This window comes from Humulus lupulus, chromosome X (assembly GCF_963169125.1).
Source record: "Humulus lupulus chromosome X, drHumLupu1.1, whole genome shotgun sequence".
NCBI classification, from domain to species: Eukaryota; Viridiplantae; Streptophyta; class Magnoliopsida; order Rosales; family Cannabaceae; genus Humulus; species Humulus lupulus.
In genome coordinates, this window is record NC_084802.1 from 139,644,465 (window position 1) to 139,658,136 (window position 13,672).

Below are 13,672 nucleotides of genomic sequence, written 5' to 3' on the forward strand. Positions count from 1 at the left end.
TTTTCTAAAAAAGGCAACTCTTCATCAATCAAGAATAACTACTGTGATTCTTGCATTTATTAGAAGAATTCTTTCTCTGCCTTTGTGAGCACGAAAAAGACTCTATAAATAGGGCTCTAAAGGCAGTGAGAAAAGTGAACTCTTTGGTGCATTATTCGTGAGCTTTATTGTAATATTTGTGAGAGTTCTTTTTTGTATTCAAGATCATAAGTATTCATGTGATCTTGTAGAATTATGTGTGTTTAGTTTTTAGTGGTGAGCTTATACCATGTTCATGAGTGAATAAACATTGTAATTTGAACACAGCGTTTGTAGTCTTCGGGAGAAGATTTTTTACAAGCCTTGCGTCGGGAGGATGCAAGCACTCGCTGACCATTGAAAGGAGTTCAAGTGGTTGAGCGTTTCAATCAAGATCAGATTAGTGAAGAGAAGTACAACAAGTTGCAGCAAATCTCAAGAGGGAGTCTTGTTTTGTTTAAGTCAATGTTTTTGTACTTGTGATTCTTTATTAATTGGTTTTATTCTCTGGGCGTGGCCCCAAAGAGTAGGTTATCCAAAAGGGTTTCTGAACCTTGTAAAAATTCGCTGTGTTCTTTATTCTTTTGCACTGTCTTTTTATTGTGTTCAGTTTCTGTCGTGACAAGTTTGGTGTCTGTCCCGACAGAACTGTATTCTGTGTAAATAGTTAATTACCATTCCGCACTTTAATTAATTTACTTGGTTTAATTAATTTGGTAATTACTAAAAACGGAATTTCAATTGGTATCAGAGAGGGTCACTCATTTCTGAGTGTGATCTTGGTTTATTCCGTTTGTTGTTCTTGTTCTTGCAATGTCTTTTTTCACAGAAGGAGGTTCCATAACTCGCCCCCCTTTACTCAACGATTCAAACTATCCATTCCGCACTTTAATTAATTTACTTGGTTTAATTAATTTGGTAATTACTAAAAACGGAATTTCAATTGGTATCAGAGAGGGTCACTCATTTCTGAGTGTGATCTTGGTTTATTCCGTTTGTTGTTCTTGTTCTTGCAATGTCTTTTTTCACAGAAGGAGGTTCCATAACTCGCCCCCCTTTACTCAACGATTCAAACTATCCATATTGGAAAGTTCGAATGAGAGCCTTTATCAAATCTCATGATGAAAAGGCTTGGAGAGCTATTTTAAGTGGTTGGACTCCTCCAGCAGAAAGCGATGATATAACTAAGGTAAAATCTAAACTTGAATGGACTGATGCTGAAGATAAACTGTCCAGTTACAACAATAAAGCATTACATGCTATTTTTAATGGTGTTGGTGAAGGTTACATTAAATTGATTTCTTCATGTGTTTCGGCCAAAGATGCTTGGCAAATTCTTCAAACTCAATTTGAAGGAACTGCTGATGTCAAGCGTTCTAGGCTTGTTATGCTCACAACAAAATTTGAAAATTTGAAAATGAATGAAAATGAAACCCTCACTAAATTTTATGAGAAATTGTCAGATATTGCTAACGAATATTTTGCTCTTGGTGAAAAACTTGAAGAGAATGTTTTGGTTCGAAAAATTGTTAGAGTTCTCCCTGACAGGTTTCAGACAAAGCTAACTGCAATTGAAGAAGCAAAAGATCTGGACAAAATAAAAGTAGAGGAACTGATGGGTTCACTTCGAACTTTTGAACTAAACCAACAAATTAGACAAAAAGGTAAGACAGAGGAAATCAAGGAAAAATCTATTGCCTTGAAATCCTCTAAAGAAAAGAAGGAAAGTTCGGATGATGAGGATGATGAGATGGCTTTGTTGACAAAAAATTTCCAAAAATACATAAAGAAATTGGGAAACAAAAAGGCCATATCCAAAAACCCAAAAGGTAATTTTTCTAAACCTTTGAGACTAATAAAAAGGGTATTCAGTGCAGGGAATGTGAATGATTTGGACACATTCAATCTGAGTGTGCAAATACCTTAAAGAAAAAGAAAGTCATGACAGCCACATGGAGTGATCAAGACTCTGAACAGAGTGATGAGGAGGAAAATAGTGTTGCCTTAACCTCTGTTCACAAAGGTATTGTTTTTTCTTTAGTCGATTTCAAGGATGTATTATGCCTTAATAATTCTGTTCAGGACAATGAGAATTCAGACAGTGATTCTGATGATTCTGTTTTAGATGAGGAGTCATTGAAAGAGTCTTATAAAATAATGTATGATCAATGGCTAAAAGTGTGTTCTGAGAATCGTCTAATGGCTGGCAATAATAAAAATTTTGTTGAAAAATTTGAAAAACTTGAGATGATTATTGCTTCCAAAAATGATTAAATTGTTTCTTTGAATAAAGAAATTGAGTTTTTGCAAAAAGGTGTCAAAATGCTTAATCCTAGATCTGGAATTTTGGATGATATTCTTTCTGTAGGGAAAAAGGTTGGTGACTACAGTGGATTAGGATCTAATGGATCTGAGTCCTCAAGAAAAACGGTTTTTGTAAAATCTATGAATTATCCGTCTGTTGTGTCAACTAACCGTGCTGCAGGAACAAGTCACGCTGCTGAGAAGACAAAGTTGCCATCTGTTGCAACAGATCTACAACTAAAGAAAATTTCTCCAAAAAGAAACATTGAACATTTTGTACCAGTTTGTCATTTTTGTGGGATGAAAGGTCACATAAGACCTAAGTGTTTTTCTCTGTTAAACTTGTTCAAAAAGAATTATGATAAACACTTTGGTGGTATGAATCAATTCTTGACCAAAAGAAATTCAAAATAAAAAACAGTATGGGTCAAGAAAGTTAACTCTGTTTGCTTGGCTACTTTTACCTGTCACAAAATGCATGCATCTAGTTCATGGTACTTTGATAGCGGTTGTTCGAGACATATGACAGGTAATGCCAACATACTTACCAACTTCAAATCCTTGAAGTGTGGAGTAGTAACTTTTGGGGATGGAATGACAGGAAATATTTTGGGTAAAGGTACTCTAAACATTGAAGGGTTACCGAAACTGAAAAATGTACTTCTTGTTGATGGGCTGAAAGCCAACTTAATTAGCATAAGTCAAATTTGTGACCAAGATTTTTATGTTAATTTTTCACATGATGAGTGTAATGTTTTAAATCAAAATGGTGATATTATTCTCAAAGGCTCTCGTTCTTTGGATAATTGTTACACTCTCACTCAAAAATTCACATGTCATGCATCTTCATAAAGTTTTAATATTACTGACTTGTGGCATGAAAAACTTGGTCATATAAATTTTAAAAACTTGAAAAAGATTGCTAATGCAGGTCTCATCCGTGGTATACCCAAGTTGGGTAAAGAATCGCTTGGTAAGTGTGAATCATGCCAATTGGGAAAACAGTTGAAAATTTCCTATTGACCCTCGTTTTAGCCAACTGACACGGAGTCAAAATATGAATGATATAGGCGAATATGTATAGATAATAACGTAATGACAAAAGTAAAGAAAACACAGTAATTTATAGTGGTTCGGCCCCAGAATCTGGTAATGACATACGTCCACTTAGAATGATATTGATATGGGAACAAAAGTGCGATCAGAGAGCTTGGGCTCAATGAGTTTCAACACTCCTCATAAACAATCCTCGTTTTCACAGATAATTTCTATATTCCTATGGTTTTTTAGCTGCCCAAAGGTCCCTTCCCATGAGCCATCTCTTGCTTTTTATAGGCCCATGGGGGGTTGCCCAATATTGTTACAGATATTATCCCTTGAATCATGGGATATTCAGAAGATTGCATGAAATAAATTCGGGATACATAAGATCTTTCCATAAATGTTGCTTTGCCAGCGGAACCACCGACCAGTCTGGTCGTGGTAAAAACAGGTATGTCCTGCTTCTGGTGTGTCTCATGGTCGATACTCTAGCAGACGCTCCAGGTGTCAGGCACGTGTCAAGAGATTATTCGCCACGTCACAAATGCTAATTTATTGGATAACATTTGCCCCCCAAAGTTTATTTACTACGAACTGTAAATAAACTTTGAGCGTACGACCCTTCGGTAACCCCTCCTGACGTGTCAGTGCCTTTCATGCGTTCTTGAAAAAAGCAAACCACTCCTGTCTAATCAAGGCTTTTCAGTTTCCCAGAAACAATTTTGACGGCCATTACGCTTCCCCATACTTCGAAAATGGAAAATTAATGATCACGCCTTTTGAGTACCAGAGACAAACTTATATAAGGTTACTTGAGCCATTTTCTTCCTTTTTACGCACGTCATCTCTTTGTCGAAAAACCCTAAAAACCAGAGCTTTACTCTCTCCGGCGAACCTTCCTTTGTGCTGTAGGATCATACGGTGGGCTTGTTGACTTCCGAAACTCTCATTTCCATCTTCACGGCCACTTTCCTTGGTAAGTTACTTTGCAACTCCATGTGTAACGACCCAAATTCGCTAATAAGGCTTAAGGGCCTTGATTAGCGTGCCAGGAGGGCATGATGGGATTTATGTGTGATTCTAATTATTTAAATGCATGGTTATGATTTAAAGCATGTTATATGACTATTTGTTTATCTGAGATGCATGACTATGTAAGTTAGTGTGCATGTAGGCCCGGATCGTGTTAGAAGGGCATAATTGTAATTTTGGCCATGTGGGCATAACTGCATTGATATGTGTTGATTGTTGAGGCCACAGTGGTATGTGGATGTATCTGTGCTTTGTGACTCGAGGCGATCCCAGTGGGCAGGCTAGCGGAAAGTGATGACAGGAATTTACACCCGGCTCGGGGCGAGCCTGGGGGTACGAACAGGAATTCAGAGAAATAGATTGAGATTTATTTTGATGATGGGGGATAATTATTTGGTGATTTATCAGGTATTGGGAAGCAACGGGAAAATATTAGAGACACTTAACGATTAGCGGGAATTGGGTGAATGACTAAAATGGCCCTACTTGAACAAAAGGATTTAGAATTTATAGGGAGGGCGTTTTGGTCATTTGGTTTTTGGAGATAGGTTTTTATAAGGCTTTATAGAGAGAGGGAATGCTGAAAGAAAAAGAAAAGAAAGAAGAAGGAAAGAAAGAAAAGAGAGAAAACAGGGGGGGGTTTTCTCAAGGAACGGTTTGTGCGTTCTTGCACCGTTCCTCTCCGTTTTTCTTGGGGAAAAGCTTTGAGGGAGATCAAGGATAGGCTGAGCATCAAGGATCTTGGGTTAGACTTGAAGATTTGGCAAGAACACATCAATGTTTGAGGTAAGTTTTAGAGATTTTCGGTTTTAAGGGTTTTGATGGTTTGAGCTGTGTTTTGAGCTGGATTGATGGGAATCTCGGGGGATTTCTGGGCAAGCTTTGAGGGAGAGCAAGCTAAGGAGGCCTAGGGTTGAATCATGGTCGAAATTTGCAGCAATGGTATGATTTCTAAGACTTTAACTTTGTGGTTTGCTTGAATTTTTGGTTTAGGGTTGTTCATGGTAGATTTTGAGATTTGGGATAAATAATCTTGGGATTTGAGGATTTGGGATGCTTGGGAAGAATGGAGAGTGTTCATAAGCTTGATTTTGAGTTTGGTAAAGATTTGGGGAAGTTTGGTTTGAGATTGAGTGAAAGAAATCGCAGAAATGCGATATTGGGATTTCTGGGCTGCAACTAGCGCTACAGCGCTAGTCAGTGGGCGCTGTAGCGCTAGTCCCTGTTTTTGGAGGGGTGTTCTGCTTGTAGCGCTACAGCGCCCTCTTTAGAGCGCTGTAGCGCTGCACTGTTCACAGAGGGGAATTTTTGAGTTTTGATGATGGATTTTGACCTAGGGTTCAGGGCTTGTTTCCGCCACTTTGTTTTGGGGATTTGGGACTTCCCGGGGGCTCGGGATTGGTCCCGAGGCTAGGTATTCGGACTTGGGGTTCGGTGTTGACTTTGACCTATGTTTGTGCCTAGGTGTGCGCTAAGGCTCGGGTGGGATCGTGCTCAAGGAGTCAGGTGATCTAAGCTATTGATTGGAAAGGTAAGAAAACTATAACACCCGAGGTTAGGGCATGGCCGCAGATTGTATTATGTGCAAATGTTTAAACCTTAAATGAATCATGATGTGTGTGAATGATTATTTCGAATGTACTATATGTGTGATTATGATGTAATGAGCGGCAAGGGCCGAGTACGGCGTAAGCCGGGGCGGCCGTGGGCCGAGTACGGCGTAAGCCGGGGCGGCCGTGGGCCGAAAGTAACACCTAGCACATGGGATGCTATAGTCAGGGCGGGGCCCGGTGGATACATGTATTATGCTATATTCAGGGTGGGACCCAAGGGATACATGAGTTATCCTCGCGGTGAGAACCGATACCCCAGGGCTTTGGTAAGGCCTCTGGGGCGGCATGGCCGTGTTTGCTTAGTCTAATGGTTGACTCGTTTATATGTGGATTATCTGTTATGATAAATTGTATAATTGCATATCTTATGTTCTGCATGAGTTTTCTTGCTGGGCTTCGGCTCACGGGTGCTCTGTGTTGCAGGTAAGGGCAATGACTGAGTCAACCAACCATGAGTACGGAGAGCGTGAAGCGACGCGTACATGTTTGGCCTGCCCGACTGCTTTGGTTGGGGGTTTATTCATAAATGGCTGTAATAATCTATGATTTTATGATTTCTCAAAATGTAACCTTATTTCAAGACGTGATTAGTTTTCAAACCTTATTTTGGGATCCCAAATGTTTAATAATAGAAGTTTTAATGAAACGACGCATTTTCTAAGATTACAGCCTTAACTTTAAATTAGTCACACTTTTGTTTCAAAACCTCGGTTAGCGAGTTCTTTGCACACTGCTTTGTCTTATAAAACTCACTCAGTAACGGCTCTAAGGCAGTAGGGCGTTACAACTTGGTATCAGAGCGAGCCAAGGTTTATTGGTTCTGGAGATCGACCGAACATGTACGCTCGCTGTCAGTGACAAGCTCGACTCAGGGTTGGTTGGTATGATTGATCGATATGCTGAACATATGTTTGAATGCCCTATTTGCCTGTTTACTTATATGGAGCATGATAGATGAGATGACATATGCATGAGATACTGATAGGGCCTGGCCCTTGACTGTTGCATGTTGAGATTAATGCGTGCTGAACAACATTATTATGCATGTGGATGAATATTGGCATAATGGTTCACATATTAAGCGTATGTGGTTAATTTTATGAGTTAAATTCATATGTTATGTCTGTATATTGGATTTTATGAAGCATGATGAGTATGGATATACTTAGTGATGATTGAATCTGGTAGCTAAATGTATATCATTGTGGATTTGACCTAGTATATGCTTGTGTGTGCATTATACCTGTGGATATTTGGACCTAGTTGTGGGTTGGTTCAGGGTATGAACCTCAGAGTTCAGGAGTTGGTCAGTTTTGACAGATGAACTCGAGTTGTTGGTTCCTAGAAGGATTTGTGGACCTGATATTGTGTTGAAAGGAGGGATCCTAGATATAAGTTGGAGTTGAGATCTCTAGTTATCCCTGGAAGCAGCAGCAGTGAGTCACTAGTGTGTGAGTAGGCTGTGGAGTTTGTTAGTTGAGATGGGATAGAAGAACAGCAGATTTCTCTGGGGAAATAGATAATTTCGATGTTTTAACAGTAAGGTGACCAGTGTTGGTTTACTGTGAGGTATGGACAGATAAAGGTATTATATGACAGGTTTAAGGGGTGTTACCCTCGGGTTTTGAGGAAAGCTCGAGTTGGCAAGGGACTTATCAATAGACGAGCAGAGTTAATTCCACCCTTGGTTAAGAGGATGAGAGATCTTGATTTGAGGGTTGTGTTAAATGTTGAGGCAGAGAGATGCCCGGGTTTGGAACTCGGGCTGAGGTACTGGCTTGATGAGTTGGAAAGAACCTAGATGATGAATGGTTAGAAGAGATTTAAAGACATGATTAGAACCGTGGAGACTGGTGGGCTTATAAGTTTGGTTTGGGCTGTTGGGAGTAACAACAGTGTAAATCAATGGGTTTGGTAAAGCGGGTAATCCATTTCAGGAAGTTATACTGACGGATGTATCTGGAATTGATGGTGACCCATTTAAGGATATGAGATCTGGAATAGTCTAAGGCATTTGGGCTGCTCTGATATAAGGAATTATCGTCCGCATGTGGATGGCGGAGAGGGCCATGTGGTTCGAGGAACTGACGGTTGATGTTTAGAGCACGAGTGCTAGATCCGCAAGGGCAGTGCTTCCTTGGATGGAAATGGTAAAGATAGATTCGTGATAGTCAAGTTATAAGAGCCCCGGATAGTGTTGTGGCTTCTGGAATTGCCGAGATTGGGGGGAAAAAGTCTGAGTGATAAGATGGTACTTTTATTTGATAGAACGCAGTAAGGTTGGACTCTCAATTGTTGAGGTCGAAGGACCCCAGACAGTGCTTAGGCACCTAATTTGAGATTTGAAAGAAGCTTGATTGCTAAGGTGGTTGTCGAGTTGGCGACAGGAACCAGGGAGATTAGTTGGTATGCACATGAGTGAGAGGATGCCACCTGAGAGGAGGTCAGGTGAGGGCTTCTACATAGAATGACTCGAGATGTTAGAATGGATTTCCCATGGTGGGGAAACGGAGAACTGGAATGCATTGCTACATTCAAAGTTCGAGGCTGAGTCCTCAAGGAGGAGTATTTGACTGACGAGCTTATGCTTTGGGCAAGTAACGAACTGGAAGGGCTCGGTGTTGAGAATGTCCCGAGAGGGAGATGGACATAGAAAGGTTACCTCAAAGGTGCCATTTGAGAGGCCGAGGACAGTAATACTTATTGAGAAGGAATTAGAAACTCTGGCAGATGGATTGTTGAGGATATCATCTGGAGTACGTAAAGGAGACAGAGCTGACCAGTGGGAAAGTTATGTGGGTATGCAAAGAAAGATTTAGGGAATACTTCAAGGTCAGACTACAGATAGGATTGGTATAAGGGATGTTGTAGAAGACGGTTTTGGCCGACAGAAAGTCTATTGGAGCAATCGAAGGAATCTGAGCCTGGTGAAGCTAGTGTGTTATACTGGGAGGATTGCTAGTATCGTCGGGTTAGGACGAAAAGTACAATGATGGATACAAGATGGGACGATGTCCCCAAGAGTTGATCTACGACCTGGTTATTGCCAGTTGGAAACCAAGGATAGAGACATTTCGCGGATTGTCTAGTTTGCGCCGGCTAGAGTGTGAGGAGTTGGTAACAAAGGTTCTGGAATGGTTCAAGCCACAGTAGCACAGGTAAGTTCTTTAGACAGAGAATACAAGAACGGTATGGACAAGTCCCCTTCAAGCTCACGAGCAGTACATGTGGATTACTCCCAGACGGAAATGGTGAGCAAGTGACTATGCGAAAGAAGTTTGTACCCAGAAGGCGGAGTCTCAGGTAAGGTTCTACGGATTGTTAGTTTGAGCGTCGTTAGGAATACTCAGATTAGAGCTACGAAGTGAAAGGACAGGTAAGAGAAGAATTGATCTGAAGCCGCAAAGAAGCTATTGAGTATCTGAAGAACTGAAGGCATAACAAGACTGGTAAGCGCGTCATCTAGTGCACAAGCATCTTCAGGGACAACTACATCAGAGACGAGGAGAACAGTAAAACTTGAAGTTTGACAGACTGAGTGGTGTCAAATCGGAAAGAAATTCAGAAGGCAAGGTAAGGTTTGATTGGTTACGGACGATGATGGGATTTGCGTGTGTTTTGATTAAGTAAAGAGGGATGGCACAAAGGACTTTATCTATGTTGAGGACATGGATTTGTGGGGGTGCATTACGGATTATGCACGCCCAGGCGCATCTGGCGCGAGGTTGGATTGAACCTTGCGGGAGGCGACTGAATGGATCATGGTTGATACTCTTAGAACGTTAAGTCGACTGTGGTGTATGGCATAAGGCACTTAAGTCTTGGGTATTAGTAAGAAAGGTTATCGTTGAGGCCCAGTGAGGTGAAAAGTAACAGACAGATGATCAGTGTTTGAATCCTTGATTGAAAGAAGGGAGATATAATTGGAGGCGGAGCTCCTAGTTGGGAGGCATGTATCAGTCAAGGAATAACGTTATAGGCTGTAATGGAGTGGACAAGGCAACGACTGAGATCGGCATGATGTTAGTAGGTAATGGTTAGCTGGTGGGTGTCACTGAGCTATGGAATTCAAGGTGTTGGCTTGAGTTGCAACAGGGAAGGACCCTGTCATGGTGGTACAAGTAGGATACCAGGATCGAGTGAGGGATCCAGTTAGGATTTGGTTTTGAATGAGGGTTCTGAATGGACATCATTCCACCTCCTTGGGTACGTCGTACCAGGAGGGTCGAGCGGGTGACAGAATCTAGTGTTTTCCTTTGGACCCTGAGGGGTTAAGTAATGTGGTATTGTATCATAGGAATAGACCACTATAGACCTTAAGTAAGGTGTTGGGACATGAAAAGTTTTAACTCGGTGGTTTGAGTTAATGTAGTTGGTTCAGGTGAACTAGTAGCAGGGTAAAACGTTGGTGATACAGAATTGAGACCCTATAGTGTTTTAAATTTTGGAATGGATTTAGAGAACGAAAGGAACAGAGTGGGAACCTGGAATTATCAATTGAGTGCAAGTGAAATGCCAGTCTGAAAGTTTATCAGATATCTTAAGGGATTGAACGCTGAGTAGGCGAATACTTGAGGTATTAAGGGAAGCGTAATCCCTGATGAGTTAGTCGTGGTAGCAGTTGTTGGTGTCTGGTTAAAGAAACGCGACATAGGACATGGTAGAGGTGAAAGATAATGAATACTACAGTTTGGCTTTAGTTCAGAGGGGAAGCCAAGAAGGTCGTTGAAACTTCTTAAGGCAGGAGTGTTTGCCTATTTGAAATAATAAAGAGCTGGTAAAGTGCTAAGTTATGAGGAAATAAAGTTCCGGGAAGGAAAGAGTTGCATCTCTGCGTAATAACAGACGAGGATCTGTAAGGTGTTCAGAGAAAGGAGGGAGAGTTCGGACTCTTGATTCAACATAAAATTTCGAAGTTGTACTAAGTGTTGGGCCAGCGGGGCCTACAAGCTGATCCCACCTAGTAGAGGTGACGACGTTTGAGTATCTATGGAATCAGGAATAAGACAATGAATGGGTCATTGTAATCTAGGCAGACCCTGGGCTTCGGCAGGGTTGCAAGGTTAACAAGGAGCTATCAAGACATGGCTATTAGACGAGACCTTGCGGGGCAAGATTGTTCTCCTGAAAGAGCATTGGTAGGAACTAAAGTAAGGCGATGGACCTTGGAGATTATGGTCAGGATGCGGGTTGCCGACTGATGTGTTTGGGTAAATTTCGAGGACGAAATTTTTATAAGAAGGGGATAGTTGTAACGACCCAAATTCGCTAATAAGGCTTAAGGGCCTTGATTAGCGTGCCAGGAGGGCATGATGGGATTTATGTGTGATTCTAATTATTTAAATGCATGGTTATGATTTAAAGCATGTTATATGACTATTTGTTTATCTGAGATGCATGACTATGTAAGTTAGTGTGCATGTAGGCCCGGATCGTGTTAGAAGGGCATAATTGTAATTTTGGCCATGTGGGCATAACTGCATTGATATGTGTTGATTGTTGAGGCCACAGTGGTATGTGGATGTATCTGTGCTTTGTGACTCGAGGCGATCCCAGTGGGCAGGCTAGCGGAAAGTGATGACAGGAATTTACACCCGGCTCGGGGCGAGCCTGGGGGTACGAACAGGAATTCAGAGAAATAGATTGAGATTTATTTTGATGATGGGGGATAATTATTTGGTGATTTATCAGGTATTGGGAAGCAACGGGAAAATATTAGAGACACTTAACGATTAGCGGGAATTGGGTGAATGACTAAAATGGCCCTACTTGAACAAAAGGATTTAGAATTTATAGGGAGGGCGTTTTGGTCATTTGGTTTTTGGAGATAGGTTTTTATAAGGCTTTATAGAGAGAGGGAATGCTGAAAGAAAAAGAAAAGAAAGAAGAAGGAAAGAAAGAAAAGAGAGAAAACAGGGGGGGTTTTCTCAAGGAACGGTTTGTGCGTTCTTGCACCGTTCCTCTCCGTTTTTCTTGGGGAAAAGCTTTGAGGGAGATCAAGGATAGGCTGAGCATCAAGGATCTTGGGTTAGACTTGAAGATTTGGCAAGAACACATCAATGTTTGAGGTAAGTTTTAGAGATTTTCGGTTTTAAGGGTTTTGATGGTTTGAGCTGTGTTTTGAGCTGGATTGATGGGAATCTCGGGGGATTTCTGGGCAAGCTTTGAGGGAGAGCAAGCTAAGGAGGCCTAGGGTTGAATCATGGTCGAAATTTGCAGCAATGGTATGATTTCTAAGACTTTAACTTTGTGGTTTGCTTGAATTTTTGGTTTAGGGTTGTTCATGGTAGATTTTGAGATTTGGGATAAATAATCTTGGGATTTGAGGATTTGGGATGCTTGGGAAGAATGGAGAGTGTTCATAAGCTTGATTTTGAGTTTGGTAAAGATTTGGGGAAGTTTGGTTTGAGATTGGGTGAAAGAAATCGCAGAAATGCGATATTGGGATTTCTGGGCTGCAACTAGCGCTACAGCGCTAGTCAGTGGGCGCTGTAGCGCTAGTCCCTGTTTTTGGAGGGGTGTTCTGCTTGTAGCGCTACAGCGCCCTCTTTAGAGCGCTGTAGCGCTGCACTGTTCACAGAGGGGAATTTTTGAGTTTTGATGATGGATTTTGACCTAGGGTTCAGGGCTTGTTTCCGCCACTTTGTTTTGGGGATTTGGGACTTCCCGGGGGCTCGGGATTGGTCCCGAGGCTAGGTATTCGGACTTGGGGTTCGGTGTTGACTTTGACCTATGTTTGTGCCTAGGTGTGCGCTAAGGCTCGGGTGGGATCGTGCTCAAGGAGTCAGGTGATCTAAGCTATTGATTGGAAAGGTAAGAAAACTATAACACCCGAGGTTAGGGCATGGCCGCAGATTGTATTATGTGCAAATGTTTAAACCTTAAATGAATCATGATGTGTGTGAATGATTATTTCGAATGTACTATATGTGTGATTATGATGTAATGAGCGGCAAGGGCCGAGTACGGCGTAAGCCGGGGCGGCCGTGGGCCGAGTACGGCGTAAGCCGGGGCGGCCGTGGGCCGAAAGTAACACCTAGCACATGGGATGCTATAGTCAGGGCGGGGCCCGGTGGATACATGTATTATGCTATATTCAGGGTGGGACCCAAGGGATACATGAGTTATCCTCGCGGTGAGAACCGATACCCCAGGGCTTTGGTAAAGCCTCTGGGGCGGCATGGCCGTGTTTGCTTAGTCTAATGGTTGACTCGTTTATATGTGGATTATCTGTTATGATAAATTGTATAATTGCATATCTTATGTTCTGCATGAGTTTTCTTGCTGGGCTTCGGCTCACGGGTGCTCTGTGTTGCAGGTAAGGGCAATGACTGAGTCAACCAACCATGAGTACGGAGAGCGTGAAGCGACGCGTACATGTTTGGCCTGCCCGACTGCTTTGGTTGGGGGTTTATTCATAAATGGCTGTAATAATCTATGATTTTATGATTTCTCAAAATGTAACCTTATTTCAAGACGTGATTAGTTTTCAAACCTTATTTTGGGATCCCAAATGTTTAATAATAGAAGTTTTAATGAAACGACGCATTTTCTAAGATTACAGCCTTAACTTTTAATTAGTCACACTTTTGTTTCAAAACCTCGGTTAGCGAGTTCTTTGCACACTGCTTTGTCTTATAAAACTCACTCAGTAACGGCTCTAA